We start from the raw sequence: 18,898 nt of genomic DNA on the forward strand, positions 1-18,898 counted from the left end.
TTGGGCTCTCAGAGGGAGGGGAGCTTCACTACCCTGTGGAAGAGCCCTCAGAAATGGTGGAGAACACAAAGATCCCTAGGGCTGTCTAGAATAGTCTCTGGGAGAAAACAGGGGTAGCAAAGGCAGGGTAGTGATGGACAAACCTTGGATCTTGTGCTGAGGGAGGCAGGTGTGCCACATGGTGACGTCCAGTGCCCCTGGAAGGAGGGGACATTAATTCCCTTATGTCGATAAGGACTTGAGAGTCAGGGATGTCAAATGGCTGGTTCCACTCGCACAGGTGCCTCCTGCTGGAAGTGGATTTTGAACTTGACTCTGTCTGGCTCTAAACTTGGGTGCACTTTCTTCATCATCGGTAAAGCTCCCTTACAGAGGAGGGAGCCTTCAGTTCCGGGGAGGGTCAGCCAGCTCTGCGCTCAGCACCTAGGAGTCCTAGGGCAAGGGTCCTATGAGAAGTATTAGCACATAAAATGGACCCCAAGTGCCACCTCAGTGTCAGGATTCTGTGTTTCAGGCACTGCCCCCCTTTCCTGAATGCTGCTTGAAGGTTTTGTTCCAGAGGGGCTTGAGTGGACTGAGCAGGAGGCTGGCACTGGGGCCTCCCCTGTCAGGAAGACAGACAGCATCAGTGGGATTTGGAAGTACAGCCCCTCATAAGAATATGAGCCATGGGTCTCACAGAGGGTCAGTTCCGGGGGGGCCTTGAGGGGACTGCAGGTTTCTCATTTGTCAATGTCCCTCAGAGGTTTTTTTTGGAGGTCACATCCTTTGGGTATTGTAGGTCTCCTCCAGAGCCCCCATTCCATTGCTGACGGTGATTGTAACTGAGGGGTGTTTTTACTTGGAGTCTGATAGCACCAAAAATATAGTGTACATTGTAACAAATGCAATAAATGAAATTTGGTGATTGTTGGGCTAAGCTCGGGCCTCCTGGCCTGGGAGTGTGGGTTGGGGATAGGCCTGGGGAAGGAGGACACTTCCCTTCCCATGGCTCTCAGGGTCTGGCCTTCCTGCTGCCCATTCTTGGGGAAGCTGCTTGAGACACCGATGCAGGGAGCCTTGCGTTCCAGTGACACCAGGGGCAGTTACAGGGTGGTGTTGGCTGGATAAGGGGCACGCTGTGGCCTTTGTAAGTGTGTGGGAAGCTTTTGCCAATTTTAGGGGCCAAACTGTATTTTGGAAGGTTTGCTGGTTTTTCCGAGATTATTCCCCAGGTCAGGGGAGAACAGATCATCCTCTGTGTTTACCTTTGAAAGCAAACTCCATAGCACAGCGAAGCCCATCTCTATGCAATATGTGTGCGTGTTAAAAGGATCTGTGCCCTCTCCCCCCCCCGTAGGATGATGCTGTTGAATATAGTGAATTTTAAAAATCCACACTGGGCTCATCTGCCTCCCTGATGACAGGGTTTGGGAAACTATCAAAGATATGCTGGCCTCATGCTATCGACTGTGAAATCTGTGTAGGAAACAGCTGCCTCTTGGAGGGCCTGCTGGCCATGGGCTGTGCTACAGGGCCTCCCTCTGTGGCCAGGCTGCCCTCTTCACTAACCCAGGGTCCAGGCAGCACTACATCTAACCTAGAAAGAGTCCCAGGGGCAGGAGGTACGGTCCAGAGTGGAACTTTCCATGCAAAGGTGCTTTAAAGAGAAAATGAAAAATGCCCAGCCCTGGCCTGGTTTGGGAGAGTACATCTTGGCGCTGCACTGGGAAGCAAAGGACGGCTTCCTGGCCCATGCCTCCCTGCTGGGCCACCTGGGAACCTGCTGAAATATCAAGTGTTAATAGCTGGGTTAAGTCGGCCTGTGAATCAATAGAATGGCTTCCCAAAGCAATCATACAAAGTGTTTTGTCTTAATTAGACTTAAAGCACCAACCGCTGATTCTCCTGTGGTTTTTGCTCTCCGTGTGGCGCCCTTTGGCTGGCCTATTTGGAGTTGGCATATTAACAGTGCATGCGGGGCCCCTGGAATGGCAGGTCCATCGAGTGCCTGGCAGTGAGAGCCCTGGGGTGGAGGGGCATGCCTTGTTGACTCAGGTTCAGGTCCCAGAGTGTGTCTGTGCTGTCTACCTATGTCCTTTCAGAGACTTCTGCAGGACACCGGTTTCCCTGGGGGCTCCTGAGAGCTTGTCTTAGCATTTGTATCCAGTGTGCAGAAGCCGTACCTGTTAGATTCTGGGTCCTGTAGGGTGAGGGTCTGAGGGTCAGAGAACACCCTACTTCCGGAGAACGGAGACAGAGCTTCTTCGTGGCATCTAGCCGGGACCTCTCCCTGCTTGGGTGTATCTTCCAAGGTGCTCCTGTGTCTCCTCTCTCAACCAGTTTTTCTCTGTTCTGCTCTGAGATCTAAGGTCCCAGGGCCTGCAAGACAGTTTCTTAGGACCCCATGATGGTACCTAAGTAACGGGTTGGTAAAAACAGTCTTGTGCTTAGGAATAAATGACGTTTCTGACATGTAGAGGTGGACATCCAGCCAAGTGCCAATATGGGGCAAGGAGGAAACTGACATGGTGGCCTCACCCCGGGAGGCCTGGTGCTGTGTCTCTGGTGGATTTTCAAAGTCGCTTTGAGAATTTCATTTCACTTTCAGTGTTGTTGTTTGGGTTTTGATTTTTATTTTGGTGCTGCTGCACCGGAGTTGGAACCCAAGTCCTCTGCCACTGAGCCCCCTCCCCCACGGCAGCCCTCACGTTTAGCTCTTAAACTCAGGGGGAGACCAGAGGCCCGGGCGACTTCTTTCAGAGAGAGGAGATGCATTGTGTGAAACTCGGATGTTCTTATGATGACAGGACGTGGTCCACGGATGTGTTGAGAAGGTACCGAGGCGGCCTTCTTTTGCAATTTTCTCTTAAGTTTTACTTAGTTTTTATTGACACCTAACAAGTCTGTCTTTTGAAGGTAAGTGGCAGCCTGGAGACCCAGAGAAGGGGATGGTCTGCAGGACATGCCACTGGCCAGCCCCAGTCCTCTCAGGCTCTCCACAACCCCTGAGGGAGCCCGTTCCTGTCACCCAGGTGTGACAGATAAACTCACTGAAACTGTAGAAAGTCAGGGATTTGCTCAAGGTCCAGGCTTCCTCTTGGCTCAGCCCCTGAGGGTCTTCCATGCCAGGCTGATGGCCGGCTCACAGCTGTCTCTGTGACCCAGACACCTCCATGGGCACCCAGGGCAATTGCCTCACTAAAGTCTCCAAAGCTGTGTGAGCAGGAAGGCCTCTCTCCTACCTTTGGCACAAACCCATTTGATGGCAAAACCTGCCCTGTGCCACCACAGTGCTGAGTCCTTCTGGCTCAGGTGTGCCTGCTGCCTACAGAGAGAGGCGCTCAGCAGGAGCTGCCCCAGCACTCTGGAAGGAACTGCCCCACACAGGGCTGCCAGCATTCTGAACATCCTGCCCCTCTAACATTGCGATCTCTCTGAATTCCTAAGCCCATCCGAAGTGGGTCTTCACTGAAAAGGATAAGGGAGCTCTTCCTGACCCTGCTGGGGCCTATGGATAAGCCAGCTGTCATGACTAGGCACCTAAGTGTTCTGTGTCATCTGTCACCAAGCCTGTGACCTGCTCGGCACCCTTCTGGCTTGTGCCCACATTTGCTGTCTGGATTTAGGGGTTTCATTTGAACCCCACAAGTGACAGTAGTATCAGCCCTATAGGGGGATGTTTAGAGATTGAAAAGAGGTGGTAATTACATGGGCAGGAATTTTGCATGCAAAATTTGCATTTTAGAATTTTTCTCCCAGAGTCCTGTGAATAGCCACTTGATCTCTTCTGTATGGTGGTCCCCAAACTTTCCCACTAATCACAGTCACCCCGATGCCTGATGTCCTGGTAGAGAAGTACTAGTGTCTAAAGATCATGTGAGATTGCATCCCCAAACCACGGGTGTAAATGAACCAACACATTTATCTGAGGGTATGGCAAGGGCTGAAAGAATCAGTCTCTCTCTGTTCCCCCACTTTATGTTCTCAGACATATTTAGGCTGCCCAAGAGTTTCTGAGAATGCCAGTTGGGGACACCACACTCAGGTGACTTCTACTCACCTTGCAGAGCCACCTCTGCCTTGGCCAGGGTGCCAAGCCATTTGCACTGGGTGCCTAGGCAGGTACTTGGATTTGTCCGATAGGAGGCAAGTGTGAGCGGAGGGACCGTGAGGTCAGGGTGCTGCCTCCCTCCATGAGGGCCTGGGGCTCTTCTCTCTAGCCTCTGCAGACCTGTTTGACTCTTTCACATTTAGGCCCTGGATGCTTAAAGCTGCCCACTGTGGCCAGTCTTGCAAACTCTTCAGTTTCCCAGTTGAGTGCATCATCTCTCTTTTTCCAAGATCTGCCTGTTAAAACAACCAAGCCAAGAGAAGGCTTCACATTCTCGTTTGAAAGGTGGATAGACCCTTGGCTTGGACAGTTTTGTGACCTTTGGCTGATTGCCACCCCTGGGGTTGAATGACCCATTGTAATATCATCAGCTTTGATGCAGTCATATCCGGTCTCATGTCCCTAAGCCTTCTTATCCTGCCCACAAGGTAAAGCTACCAGGAAAATACTCTGAACTTCTGTTTCCAAGAACTCTGAAACCTAGATGCCCCCTGCTTGGCACCATTTAGAACAGGCAAAGGAATCCGAATCCCTGGGCCTCATAAGAAAAAGGAAGTGAAAATATCAGGATGACTGTCATTAACTGTAATTGCTTTTGCATAACTCCAATTAGAGTTACCAGAGGCCTGGATCCCAGGGAGGTTGCCCACAGCTCTTGATGTATTAGGGAACATGAACATGCAAAGCTATTCTCATCTAAAGACCACTTCACAAAGGAAGCATTTGAACATGCCAGATCTTACAATTGGGAAAGCCAGAAAGTATGAGAGCCTACTGAGATGTCATTAAAGAGAATTTTTTTCTCCCTGCATTATTAGGCACACCAGGTGACCTCCCAAAACAGAATATTTGTCCTATAGGTCTAAAGTCACTTCACTCCCTTTTGATGGAGGGTTGTTCTGTTTCCTGACAGCACACTGGGACTTTTGCAAGGCAAGGCGTTGTCACCAAAGGAGACTGGCTTCATCTCACTCTCTGCGACGATTTTTTTTTTTCTCCTCTTTGCATGATGGAGTCCTGCCCGGAGTCTGGGAGATCACTGTCCCCAATTCTTGCCTTGAAACAGTCAAAGTGGTTGTCATGACGGGGTGCACATGGGATATGATGGCAGATGGCTAGGGAGCTACTACAGAAGGATTGAAATCACTTTCTTATTTAGGAGCTTCTGCAAATCTTTATGCCCATGTGGTAGAAAAACAGATGGGGGGACCGTAAAGAAAGCGGTACCCATGTCTGCAGAACATAAGAGGTTGCATCTTGACTCCAAAGAACAGCTATGAATAAATTGACAAATTTATTTGTGGGCTTATCAAGGACATAAAAAGATCGTTCTGGCTGGCAAAGAAAGTGGCATTGTGTCGCTCGCTGACATTCATGCGTCTCCTTTTCTTGGAATAGGTGTTAAATTATAACCAAAGAGCTGGCACGATAAAGCCAAACTGGGATTTTCCAAGCTGTCAAATGAAAAGAAAATTATTAACCATCTCTTTCTGCATCCTCACTCTGGCCCCTGGGGGGAAAAAGCGCCCTTCTCTACTGGCACATGACTTGGAGTACAGGCTCTATGTGCACGCAGTATTGCAACGAATGCCACATTATCACCAACCGCCTGGGATGGTCCTTCTCATATTTACTCCTAACTGGAACAGGATTTCATACAGAGGAGTCTTAAAAAACAACCAGTTCAGAGAGTTACTTGAATAGAGTTTTATATTCTACTCTGTAGAGAATCTCTTGTTCACAAGCTTTTTTTTTTCTTCTTCTTCTTTCTTTGTTTTGATGATGCATATCACAGTTTGATGAGTGGCAAGACTATGGGTGTGGTAGAAATCTGTGTAAAGGTCTTGATAAGGATGGTCCCCACCAGGCCACCTGAATGGTTTTTCTTGCACATGTGATGTCTTGGTTTGTGGTTCTGAGTGGTGGAAAGTTGTGTTGATTTTCACCCTCTTCTGTACTCTTGCTGTGGATGACATGGGGCTGTGGCTGCACCTCACAGCACAGGGGATGGAGAATGGTGTGACTCCCAGGGGTACATTGTGCTGAGGAAGGCTGTGTGGCTGTATAGAATCACTGTTGATTTCTTGAGCCAGAAACCAGGTGACAGTGAAATCCTAAAAAACTGGGAAAATTGGGAAATCATCCAACTTTTTTAGGCCTCAGTTTCCTCACCTTGCATGTTGTGGGGTTGAATTAGATGACAGCTGAGACTCCTCCCAGCTCTGCTTATAGTTCTTGGCTCCTGAGCCTTTGGGGCTCCAGATTTCAGACAGATTACGGCGGGGCGGGGATCTTTTGAAAATGCACATCCTGACTTTAGGTCTAGGGAGATGCCTGGGATTCAGGATTAACCAAAGAAACCCGCTGGTGATGCCAATGCTGCTAGTCCACAGACCACAGTTTGAGTAGCACGGAGGGTGACGGTTGAGGTTGGATAGTCCTGGGTGAGCCAGACCCTCTCTTCATCCCCGTGCCTCAGGTCCAGGTGGCTTTTCAAATCTCCTGATTTATCACATCTTTCCTTCTCTTTGGCAATAAAGACAGACAAAGGGGCAGTGTGAGAACTTCAATTTCTAGTAATCTCATGCATCACACCTAGGCACACAATAAATACTTAAGACATTAAATGAGTGGAAGGAGAAACAATGTGTTCAGACCTATATGTACCCTAAAACCCATCCCTGTGCCATATCAGGTTTCATGATCTGGAATCCCCCATCACCTGCCCAACCTCATGTCCTTGAGCTACAGTACTCAGCTTTTACCTTTCTGCCTCACTATCTCCTGCACATCCCTTGTCTGGTATTGTATTTCCTCTGACCAAATTGTCCTTGAACTCGCCCAAGTTTTCATTTTCTAATGAACGAAAACCCTCCTTCCTCCTTGAAGCCTCCAGGATGCCTCCAACCCAAACATCCTCCCTCTCGGTAGCACCCCAGTCTTTGGGAGGAGAATTCAGACCCTGACCCCACTGGTGCTCCTGCCCCCAGGAGGCACTGGTGCGGCTCACACACTGTTCCTGGGCTCAGAACTGGGCTTCAGAATCGCTCCAACAGACGGTGCGCTTGATGGCTTCTAACAACTGTGTGCAATGCCTTTTCGCAGCTAGATCCAAGGTCTAAACATGACCTTTATTCCTATAGTGTAATATGGGCAGAATTTTCTCTGGAGTGCCCTGCAGTGCTGGGTACAGAGCAGCTGCACAGTGGACACCAAGCTGACTACCCCGGTCACCCATCCTCGGAAGCTGTTGCTGTGGGTCCTCCATTCACATGTTCCTGATGCAACAGATGATCCCACCATTCCCTTGTCATGGTGTCCAGAAGTGGCACTGAGTGGCTGAGGGGGAATCTAACATGGGGCACTCATTCTGTGGGTGTGCGGTGGGTGGGAGTGGACCGGCTAGCATAACTCCCTGGAAAATGCTGGGAAGATAATATGGAGAAATGCCAGGGAGGCAACAGCAGAAGGCTGTCAGGAGAAGAGAAACTGAGAAATCCCTTTTTTTTTTTTTTTGCATGATGCTCCAGGGAGAGGGAGGTTGTCTTGCTTTTCAGTGTTCTGCCTGCAGCTGCCTCTGTCGCTTTGGGTTGGACAAGGCCCATCTGCCCAGCAAGCAAGTGGGGATGGTGCCATTCGGTTTCTGTGATGGCTTGGAGCACCTGCTGCCTGGCGGGTGTCACAAGGCAGGACGGTGGGGACCAGGCTCTCGTGTTTCAGGGGGGTGCCTGGGATGTGCCACGTAGCCCTGTCTGTTCCTGGCGGTGCCCTCCCTACCATTCTCGCAGCGTTGACATTGGAAGCATTTTCAAAGGTGCCTCTCTTTCCTCTGGGGCACAGGCTCCTGTGGCCCCACTAGTCGCTCCTTGCTCCCAGGCCAGGTCTATCTGCCAGCTCTACGTGGAGAACAAGACGGGATATGTAGCTGAGTGGCAGAGCATTCGCCAACCATTCATGAGGCCCTGGGTTCAATCCCCAGCACTTGAACTTGGTGAGGTCACTAGTTTCAAGTGACAAGAGTTCCGCTGGGGAGCTGCTAAAAGCCGAGCCATGTTTGATGCCTCCTCTGTCAGAAAAGAATCTGCACTTTTAAATATTTCCTTCTAATTAAAAACATCATTTATGCATGCTCCAGAAAATGTGTGATGTATACATGTTGAAAAGTAATATTTAAAAAAAGAACTAAGGCGCGTCCTTTTGGTAATCCGTAGAAACCCCTTGTTAGTATTTTGGAGTTCTACATATGGATCTGTTTTCCAAACCCAGTAGGGATCATGGTAAACATCCAGTTTTCTATCCTGGTATTTTCACTTTATGCTATATTTAATTAGGATATTTTCGCTCTGTTAAAATGCCTTCAGAGTGGGATGTTTAATGGCTGTGGAAGAACTCTGTGACAAATATTTCCTCTGATTTACATAGCCACTCACCTGTCGGACATGTCGGCCTATTCTACCTTTTCCTCTATTTTAAATCGTGTTACCCCATGGCTTCAACTTACATTTCCTAGTTTCTATTTTGAACATTTTTCTTTTTCTCTTCTGCCCATTTTCTATCCAGATTCCTTGCCTGTTACAGTGTCTTGTCAAGTGGGTGCTGACGGGGAGCACGCACCTGCCTGGTTCACTTATCCACTCTTTGACGTTTAAATGGAGTCTGTCAGCCCTCAGCTCACAGAACTCTCCTCCTCGCCAGCAGGCCAACAGAGCAGGGTCGCCTCAACACAGCAGGGTAGGAAGAGGGTGCCACCGAGGCAGACCCCAGGAAGAACCCCGTAGGCCTCTTGGACGATCTCATGTCGTGAAACTTACCTGCTGTTCATGCTGCCCCAGGGCATCACGTGACAGAGGAACAAACAGAAGACAGGAATATCCTCAGCTGTGCTTTGAAAGTGTCCCCAGATTGCTGTGTTGGAAACCTAATCCCCAGCGCTCCCTGTTGGGAGCAGGGATATTTAAGTGGGTAATTAGGTCAGGAGGGCTCTTTCCTCATGAATGGATTCATGCTGTTATCATGGGAGTGAGTTCCAGAAAACAGAATGAGTCCAACCCTCTTCCCCCTCCTGCGTATTCTCTGTATTCTCTCTCCCTCTCTCTCCTTCTCTTGTACTTCCACTTCCTGCCAAGGGTTGATGCAGCAAGGACTCCCTTGTCAGCCGCAGGCCCTTCACCTTAGGCTTCCCCCAGCTTTCGGAACTGTAAGAAATGAATATTTTGTTTATAAGTTTCCCATTCTCAGGCATTCTGTTACAGCAGCACAAACTGGACTAAAACATTCTCCTTGAAACATATCTGACACTGTGGTCAAAAAAAGTGGGTCCCCCCCTAGATAACCGTTTCTGTTGAGTTTGGATCACAGCTTGCAGGACACAAACATGTCCATCTGTGTGTGTAGTTGGGGAAAAGAGCTACCGTGCTGCTTCTTATCCTGACCTATCTGGGCAGTGAGTTTACTGCCAGGACCTGACAGCCTCCACTATCACAAAGGGAAGACTTCTTCCCAGCCTCATCCCTGGCCACCCACCCTCCTGAGTAGCTGGTGGGGGTCACTAGGTTTCCATGTCAGATGAGCATCCTCCACTGAGCACTTGGACTACAGGATGATAAAGGGCATGAAGACGGTCCCACGCGAGGATCCCCTTTCTCAAACTAAGGCCAGTTTATAAAACTCATTCAATTGTCATTGGGCAGCACCTTCTTGATGTTGGGGTGAGTTATGCCAAAAGATGAGTCTTCAATCTGAGCACCCCTGGTTGCTGTCAGCCTACCCTGAAATCACTGTGCAAAGCCAAGATGAAGAGAATCTCCCCTCGCCCAGAGGACGCAGATGCTTCAGGTATCAGGTCAGGAATCAGGGAAAAGGGGAGCCAGCGTCCAAGGCATCCCTCCAGGGAAGGGCCTGAGGCTGCTCACTGAGTTGCCCCGGCTCTTGACTGATGCCCACCACCCTTCTCTGTGTTGGCTGGGAGCCCAGCATCCAGGGACCACTGGTGGCCAAGTGGCTGGCTGTGTTGTGTCCCTTTTGTCATGATCTTTTCTGTGCCTGAAAAGTGACCATGAATTTGTCCTTCTGGCTACCAGGAAGGAGCTCTTTTGAAGTTGAGGCTCATTCTGTGGCTTTCTGCCCTAGTCTGGCTGGGCACAATTCACTAGAGCCACTTGTCAAGCAGAAACGAACTTTATTTTTAGAACCACACGCCACACCACAGGAGCTCTGCAGGAATTCCCTCAGAGCCCAACTGCCACCACCAGCTTCCCACCAGCCTCTCAACCCCCCCACTCCTCCTGCTCTTGAGGCGATTGGCTGGGTCGTGAGGGCGGAGCCAAAAAAAGCCCCCCAATGAGCAGCTCTGTGGTCTGAAAGGGCGGGGAAACAGCCCAATGAGCATCACCGCAGAGGAGCCAATCAGCTGGCAGCTAGAAGTTTGCTGGGGCCGCTGTGAGCCAATCATCAGCTGGCAGCTGGAAGTTTGCTGGGGCCCCTTGGGCTGTGGCTCTCAACAGCTTTCCCTGACTCACGTCACTCTAGCCAGAAGTCTTATTGCTGTTGTATCAAGTGGGACATTTGTGTGTCAAAGACCCTGGTAGGAGGTGTTGCTCACACCTTTGGAGCTGGTCTCAGAGGTAGGCGTTCTGTCGGATAGACTCCTGAATTCTTCCCCACCATCCAGGGTTTGCTCATCTACTGTGCAGCCTGGTGGCAGGAGCTCCACCGGGAGAAAGCTGCAGCTCCCGCTGAAGGAAGTGGCACTGCCCTCAGGGACATGGGCACATGGCCCACCAGGGGGACTGTCCTGACCTGGTGAGGAGGTCTGGCCCAACCGAGGTGCTAGCTGAGCAAGAAAGAAGACTTAGCAAGGAGTGACAGGACGAGGCAGGAGGGTATTGGCGGTGGAGGCAGTGTCTTTCCACTAGTCATTGTAGCTAATCACCACTGATGCTGACAACCTCCGGGCTCCATTCTGTGCCATTTTGTGGGTGAGTTCTCAGGACCCCAGTGGGGAGGTGCTGCTGTTGACCCACATCACAGATGAGAAAACTGAGACTCAATGAGGTCATCTCACCCAGGGTCCCACCCTCAGTAAGTGCAGGATACAAAACGTCTTGGGAAGGTCACACACCCTGGCCACACGCTGCCCTGTGATGACAAGGGCCTCCTCACACACAGGCTGGCCCTCCCGATGCCACTGTGCGTGCTCAGTCACCCGAGCCTTACGTGGCTCTGTGAAGCATGTCCTGATGTCACCCCACTGTGTAATTTCAGGAAACTACAGATCAGAGAGCTCTGTTGATTGCCCAGGGTCACGCAGCTGGTGGCGCCGGCCATACCGTAACCCAGGCTGCTCGGCTCTGTTGTCCTTGGAACCTGAGCCATCTGGATTCCCCCTGAAAGGCAGAGCCGGGAAAGGGAGTGTGGGACACACACTGAGAGGTGAAGCACGGCTGGACCCTGACAGCTTTGCCGTTCTAGTGAAGGTGCAGGACTGGTGAGCTCCACAGCACGCGCCCACGTGGGGGGCCACAATGGGACCTGATCCTGGCCACATGGCTGACAGCTGACAGCTAGCCTGCAGCCACCTGGGCGTGCTCATGAGTCACCTGCAGTGACTCAGTGAATTCTGTTGGCCGTTCCCTCCCTCACTATTTCCCCCTGCCCATGTCAGGATCTTCCCCCTGACCTCTTCCCATCTCCTGGTTTCTACTTTGAGCAGAATGACCCTTTAGAGGACTTCATCAGAGAGGGAGTCAGCCTCTGCGTAACTTCCAGTGGCTTCCCACTGACTGGGGAGATGGACCACGCCCTGCACTGTCCACACTTGCTCCTCTTCCCTTCTCATCATAGTGTAGCCTCAGTTTAGCTGGATTGCCTGGGCACTGAAGTGGGAATGTTGTTCCCACCTCAGGGCCTTTGCACACACTGAGCATTCTGCCTGCAGGCCTTCCTGTTCCCAGTTCCTCCCTGTACTTCCAGTCCTGAACGTACCTTCTTAGAGACTTTCCCTTCCCTCTGTCCCACCAGGCTCTCACCATCACAGTGACCTGCTCATTTTTCTATATCATCTCGTCCCATATTTTGGCTATTTTGTTACTGACCTGCTTCTTGGCCCTCTGCCTCTGCAGTCCAAGCACCTCACAGTTGGTGTGAAGTCTGCCGGCCAGTGACGCAGACGCTGGGCCACGGCCTTCGTCCAGGGAGCCCCCAGGGAGAGGTGGTCTTTTGGGTCTGGGGGTGTGGACAGCAGTGAACAGCTGCAGGGAGGCTGGGGTTGTGGGGTAGGTTCTGGCAGGAGTGTCCTGTGGGGTGAGCAGAGGGGTGAGGACGCCTGTGGTCTAGGACCTGCCGAGGGCTTGTGGGAACAGGCGCGATGGCCCAGATGCCATTCAACGCCAGCAGAACTGCTGCCTAGGGCTCAGGATGGGTCCCCTGGTCACCACCACTATCCTACAGATAGCCCGTAGGGTTAGGCTAGGGTGCTGGGAGCTCGCCCTGGGGGATGCCCTGGGAGCCAACCATTCACCTGTTTTCCTAGTTCATCTGTGTAACATGCACTGCCTGAGCACCTGCTGCATGCGGGGCTGGTGGCTGTCCCCGAGTTGAATGGGTGATGGGATGATTCAGATCAGGGCTTCTGGTCCAGGTGGCAGAGGTGACGAGGAAGGGAGCACCAAGCCACTGTGAGAAGGAAGAGGGGCAGGAAGGCAGGGCCTTTGCATGGAGGTAGCTGGGAGATGCCACCAAGACCTGCAGCCCGAGGAGCTGGTGGCCCACTTGCCCCTTTCCGATGGCATTGATGCTATGATCACTATCGTGGCCATCGACACAAATGCAGTAAGTCACAGCCAAGGTGGACCTCCCCGGCCCTCTTGGATGGGGCTCGGCTAGCCAGTGGAGAGCCAGCCCACTGGAGGGGGGCGCAGGAGGAGGAGAGATTCCGCACCCAGGAGAGCAGAGGCCCAGCAGCCACCTCGGAGGAGGCTCCTCCCAGGTCAGGTTCCCTCTCCCAGGTCGGGGTCCTCCACCCAGGTCAGTATCCTCCGTTCAGGTCAGGGCCCCCAGCCAGGTCCAGGAGGAAGAGCAGGAAGGCCAGCCAGAGGCCCTAGGTCACAGGCTCCTGGACTCTCTTCTCCCAGGCCAGGCCATCACATGGTCCATGACTATGGACACATTCTAGCCCATTGGCACCTCCGTAGTGTCCCCGCTCAGCTTGCCCCCAAACTATCCTCGATGTGACAGCTCCCCCACCCCTGCTCTGCTAGCCACTGCCATCTCTTCCTTGATAATGGAGCTGGGCCTTGACTCTCTCCTTCTGCCCTTTCACCTCCGTCTCTCTCACGGGTGGGCAGAGTGATCCTGTTGAAAGACAAGTCAGATCATGCACCAGTGTCCCCTGGTCAGTGATTCTCTGGTCACTTCTGTCCCAACGTGCCCGCCCCATTTTCCTGCTCCCACCGCACTGGCCCCTGCCTTTCTGGCCACTTACCAGGCCAGTGCCACCTCAGGACATTTGCTCATGCCTCCTCGCCCCCCACCAGTTGCTCCCCTCTATCCTGCAGGTTGCCTGCAAGCCATCTTCCCCCAGATCCTTCCTGTCCCCTTCTCACCATTTGGCCTTCTGGGTATTATTCGTACATTTTGTTGTCTACTTCTGACTAAAATGTGAAACCCACATGGACAGGGACGTTGCCCTGTTTGGGTCACTGCTGCAACAGTGCTTGGCACCTAAAGGTCCCCAACACACACTCAAGTGCTTGTCCTTAAAGGGGAGTCTGCTGAGCCCTGGGGGCCTTCTGAAGCACCATAATGTGCTCCCCAGGACCTCGACCTTGGGTCTCCAGGGGGCAGGTGACTGTTTGCCCAGGGGAAGGTCCTCGAATCATCCCGTGCTGACCTTCCCTTTCCTTTCCTGAATTTCCTTCACAGAAGCTCATGGGAAACCTTGAATTACAAAACACCTCTTTTGCCCAGTACTTGATGAATCTAAAAAGCCGGTTCTGTCTGGAATATTCTAAATAATCAGGGGGATTTTAAAGAGAGAGAGAGAGAGAGAGAGAGAGCGAATCCTCAAGCAAAGCCTTTCTTTTCACTCTCTGTTCTGCTGTCAGCACCAGATGGAGGATGTGGCCACGGTGCAGGCTAATTTATTTATTGATTAAAATGCTTACAGAACCCAGCATGTACAGCCAGGCTGAACATTCAATTAAAGCCCGAAATGAAAATTCAGAACTACTGAATGACAAGTAGGATGTGCAGAGCCATCTCTAAGCAAAGGATCAAATGATGAAGCTTTAAGCAGGAAAGGATTTGTTCTATTTATTTATCTTGCCCTTTCTTCTGGAACTCAGAAACCCGGAGGTCCTAACTCGTGGCTGCTGAGCACATGAATAGAAGCTGGCACACTGTGGGGTGGGCAGCTCTTCCGTGCGGCAAGAATAGGAGCAGTGGACATGGTGGCCATGGCCCCGCATGTGCGGTCCCTGCCCAGGTGGGGATGGGGAGAACAGTGACTCTGAAGCGTAAGCTTAGAGATGGAATCTGAATTTGTCCCACTAGCTCCAGAGAAAGAACACACAAATCCAGGCTCCAGAGATGCCAGACACCCTTTCCATAGGGGAGAGCTGGGGGCAAGAAGTGAGTATCGTTCCACCTGCCTTCCTCCTCTTCCTCCCCACCCTCTGTGGCTTCCAACTGTGCACAATCTTCAGAGTCTACAGGCCAGAGTGCCCTGCCCTGGTGGGTTGCCTGCAGCTCCTGTCCCAGGCTTGCGTGTTGTCACCTGTGAGCACACAGTCCTTATCTTCCAGGGCTCCTGCTAAATCAGAAAAACTTTTTTGTTTTTTTTTTGAGGCCTTGTGCCTGCCTTGGGTGCAGCTGGGCTGTGGTTAAGTGCAGGCATTGGAATGTGGCTGGCTGTACCTCCTGCCTATTGGCTTTGGGAAGCTGGAACCTTACTAACCCTGTGGAAGTCTCCACTTCTTCGTCTGTAAAGGGCAGGGCCTGTCTACTTCAGAGAATTCAATAAGGTTGTGCCTGAAGTGCCCGGCACAGTCACCTTCCAGTCAGTGATGACTGCTCTTTCGGTACCCTGAGAATGCCAGCTGGCTTCCTGTAGTCCTACACGTGTCCAAAGACAGCACATGCTCTGAGGGATTTGCCTCGGTTTCTCCACATGGACTGATGGCAGGGGATCACGTTGGGTCATTTGTGGCTGTATGCAGAAGCCAGGCTGCTTACACCAGGACTGTCATACCTTCCCACGAGGCCACACCTGCCAGGTGTGCTGCACACATGCACCCATGCACATGGTGGGTGGGTGTGAATGTGAGTATGTGACTGCGTAGTTGTTGGTATGTATGTTTATGTGGTGGGGATAGTGTCCGTGTAGTGTGTGTGTGTGTCTGTATAGTGTGTGCTATACACTGTGTGTGTATGTTTGCGTGTGTGTGTGTGGTATGGGGCTATGTGTCTGTGGATGTGTGTGCACATGTGTGTGTGTGTGGTCTGTATGTATATGTGGTGTGTGTCATGGGTGCCTTGTGTGTGTGTCTGTTCATGCACGTGTGTGTGTGAGTTGGTGCAATTCTCCCACATGTCTGCATTCCTCTCCTGGAGGCCAGGGGACCCCTTTCTGCCTTGGGGTCACCTGTGTGCAAGGATAAGCCACTTGGGGGTAGCTGAGTGCCACAGAGCAAGGCAGAGGGCTTGTTAGGATGCTGTGTAATCTGAGCAGGCAAACCAGCGGCCTCCAGCAGCATGCCCTCTGGGCCCTACCTTCCCTTCTCCTCTGAGGACGCAGAGTGCCCTCCCTGCCTCAGGCCAACCCAGACCACGCTGCTGCTGGACACAGAAACGCCATCGAGTCCATGAACCGCAGGTTTTAGGAGAGCGGCTTACCAGTAGTCCTGGGTGCAGATGCATCTATACGCTGGCCTCGCATCCCTGCTTGTTCTCCCAGGGAAGCTGTCCCCATAAGCCTCCCGTGCCATCGTTCCCTCAGCCTCTCCCTCACCTCTTCCCTGCTCTGGGCTGTTCTCAGTACTTTGAGTGCTTGACTCTGTTCTCCTTAGGAAGCCACACTGATGCAGCACTGAGGGTGCCTTTTCTGGAGTTCTTTAATGTCTGCAGAATCCTGCCTGCTTTTTCTCCTCTCTTCCTACACAGGAAGCGGTACAGAGGCTTAGTGTTTGATCTGATGGCAGGAAGGCAGTACAGAGGCTTATTATCTTAGACCTCCCCTTGAACGCAGATCTGCAGAGCTGGCTTTGCACTCAGGGAACCTGCCCAGGGAAACTTGCAGTTTGTAGCGTGTGATGTTTTCAGGTGGCTGCTCACGTCCGACGTCTCCAAATTCAGTCATTTTTTTTGGTGACTTTTATAATCCATAAAAATATCAGGATAGGGAAGGGGTGTGGGGCAGGGCATTGAAGTCTCAGTGGCTCAAAACAGCCAACATTTTTCACACCTGCTCCTGTGCATGTGGGTGGCTGGCAGCCTGGCCGATCCCTCCACTGTCCTCACTGGGATGGAGGCTGATGGGAGGGTAGCAGGGTGGGACACGGGGGTGGAGTTGACCGAGAGGAAGCAGAGTCACTGCTGCACACACAGGGCCACCTGCCCTACTTCAGAGCCCAGAGCCAAAGTAACAGGGACCCTCCAAATGCCTCCCGTCAGGTGGCATCCTCTTAGGGAGCTCTTTGTGGCTTCGATGATGCTCTGTGGCACCCAGGGAGCTTGGAGAACAGGCAGGGAATCTGCTGTGTGCTTGTTGACAGCAGTTAATTTCTCTGCTGCCCAGTGGTTTATACATGGGCCAGTCTGGCCAGTGGCTGTGGCTGGCCCAGGAAGGTGTGGGGCCTCTGTGGTTTCCTCAGAGCCTGGCCTGCAGGAAGTGATTCCCGGAGATGAGATGAGACATCACAGCGCTCTTGGATTCCCTCTTCAGACACCCGATTTCACCTGCCCCTCAGGGGCTGAAATAAGTTTAAAAGGAGCAAGCTGGAGTAGGAGGGAACATGCTAGTGATCTCCAACCTGAATTGGAAACCAAATTATGTGATCTCCTGAATTTTTTAACTCCACTGCAACCGGGGAACTTGGAGAGAGATTCTCCAGGCTTTGACAGGGTAGTTCAAAGCCTTGGATGAAAGGCCTCTCTCCGTGTGCTTCTGAGTGAGCTTGGGACACCGTGTGCAGGAAAGGGCCCGTCTCCAGCAGCATGAAGACAGAATGTATGTTCAGTTAGATCGAGGCTGAGGAGTGCTCCGATTTAGAGCAGGACTTTGTCCGGGTTCAGACGCCTTTTTAATCTAAGATGATCTTTGTGTAGAGTTTGTGTCTACTGTGGAATGCTAAGAATGATGAAACTTTTTAAATATGAAAACATTTCCGGACCTACAATCTGGGATCCGGTAAAGTTTGGTGATTAGCTTCCAGGAAAGCAACCTATCCAGTGTCACAGGAGTGGCCAGATAGTGCTGTCATTCAGACTGTTGAGGGACAGGGAGGCGCAGAGCTGAGCGGCAGGCCCAGGGACCTCTGACCCACATTTGGTTTCTGTGGGTTTTTTTTTTCTTTTTAAAACCACCTTAGGATGTTTGATTGACATATACACATCTGTACATATTTAAAGGATATGTCTCTATTCCTTTGGTAATAAGTATGCACCGAGAGAAACCATCACTACCATCTAGGCCATAAACACATTCTTCACCTCCCAAGTTTCCCCTCCTCCTATTATTATCATCATCATCATTATTATTATTAGCTTTTAAAAGTAAGAACAGTTAAGATCTAACCTCCTGGCAATTTTAAGTATACAGTGCAGTATTATCAGTTGGAGTCCCATTGCCATACAATAGAGCCCCCAGACTTACTTACCTTGCAAAACTCATCTTGGTACCCCTTGACTAGGACCTAGCGCCGCCCATTTCTCCCACCCCAACCCCTGGAAACCACCATTCTACTCTCCACACAAATTTCTGTGACTTTGGCTTAAACCCACACAGAAGTGAGATCACCGAGTTTGTGGGTCTGACTTATCTCACTAGCAGAGTGCCCTTCCTGCAGCTTCCTCCGGATTGTCACAATGGCAGGCTCACCTTCTTCTTAGAGGTCATACTGCCCCACGTTGTCAGCTATGGGTTCTCCAGCTTCCCTCTCGGACCTGCGTCCTGAGTCCTCTCTCTGTTGACCCCAGGGGTGAGCGGAGCTGGCTTGAGCTTTGGAACATCTGTTAACTTCTCACCCCCCCTTAGCACTGCCCCGGGCCTTTTGAGTTCAGATTCCTTAGAGCAATTCAGGCTTGAATTAAACGAAGTAAAACTGGCTAAATTTAAACATTCAGCTTCTCAGTCTCAGTATGAGTGCTTAATAGCTTGCGACCCTAATCTGGGAGTTGAGGGTTAACTGAGCCAGTTAGAGGTCACCACAGGTGCTCATTCCCACCCCACCCCCAAGAGCAGCTGTGAAACTGTAGGTGGCCAGAGGAAATGTGGAAACTCGAGGAGTCACAGTGTGACACCGTTGAGAAGAAGAATCAGGGCGAAGGACCAACAGGCTGGTTTCCATCACAGCTGCACAGTCAGCATCTCATTACCTGGTTTGTCAAGCTATCCGGTTCTGTGTGTCTGTCCCAGGCTTTGGGCTCAGCGTGATCCATCTAATGTTATCTGGGTCCACTCAGTGAAATTGCCTTCTAAGATGCTTTTGACTATTTTGGTAATGTTCATCTCTTAGGAAGGAGCTAAGGATACATTGGGGGTACTCTGATTTTCTGGATTGACTCCCAGGGTTACAAGGTTTTTCTGTA

The 18,898-nt window shown here is 51.4% G+C and overlaps 1 protein-coding gene and 1 long non-coding RNA gene across 3 annotated transcripts in view; one reads left to right on the forward strand and one right to left on the reverse strand.

Moving 5' to 3' along the window:
• Sh3rf3 (SH3 domain containing ring finger 3) overlaps positions 1-18,898 on the forward strand; it is a 340,679-nt gene that overhangs the window by 144,121 nt on the left and 177,660 nt on the right. The window lies entirely within an intron of this gene.
• LOC124076377 (uncharacterized) lies at positions 9,760-18,407 on the reverse strand. The gene is made up of 4 exons (XR_006846333.2): positions 18,189-18,407; positions 12,612-12,766; positions 12,187-12,387; positions 9,760-11,478 (listed from the first exon to the last, which is right to left on the reverse strand). It is a non-coding gene; the product is annotated as an uncharacterized LOC124076377 (long non-coding RNA).

This window comes from Marmota monax, unplaced genomic scaffold (genome assembly GCF_021218885.2).
Source record: "Marmota monax isolate L192 unplaced genomic scaffold, Marmota_monax_Labrador192_F-V1.1 WCK01_AAM20220418_F8-fsc00204, whole genome shotgun sequence".
NCBI classification, from domain to species: domain Eukaryota; kingdom Metazoa; phylum Chordata; class Mammalia; order Rodentia; family Sciuridae; genus Marmota; species Marmota monax.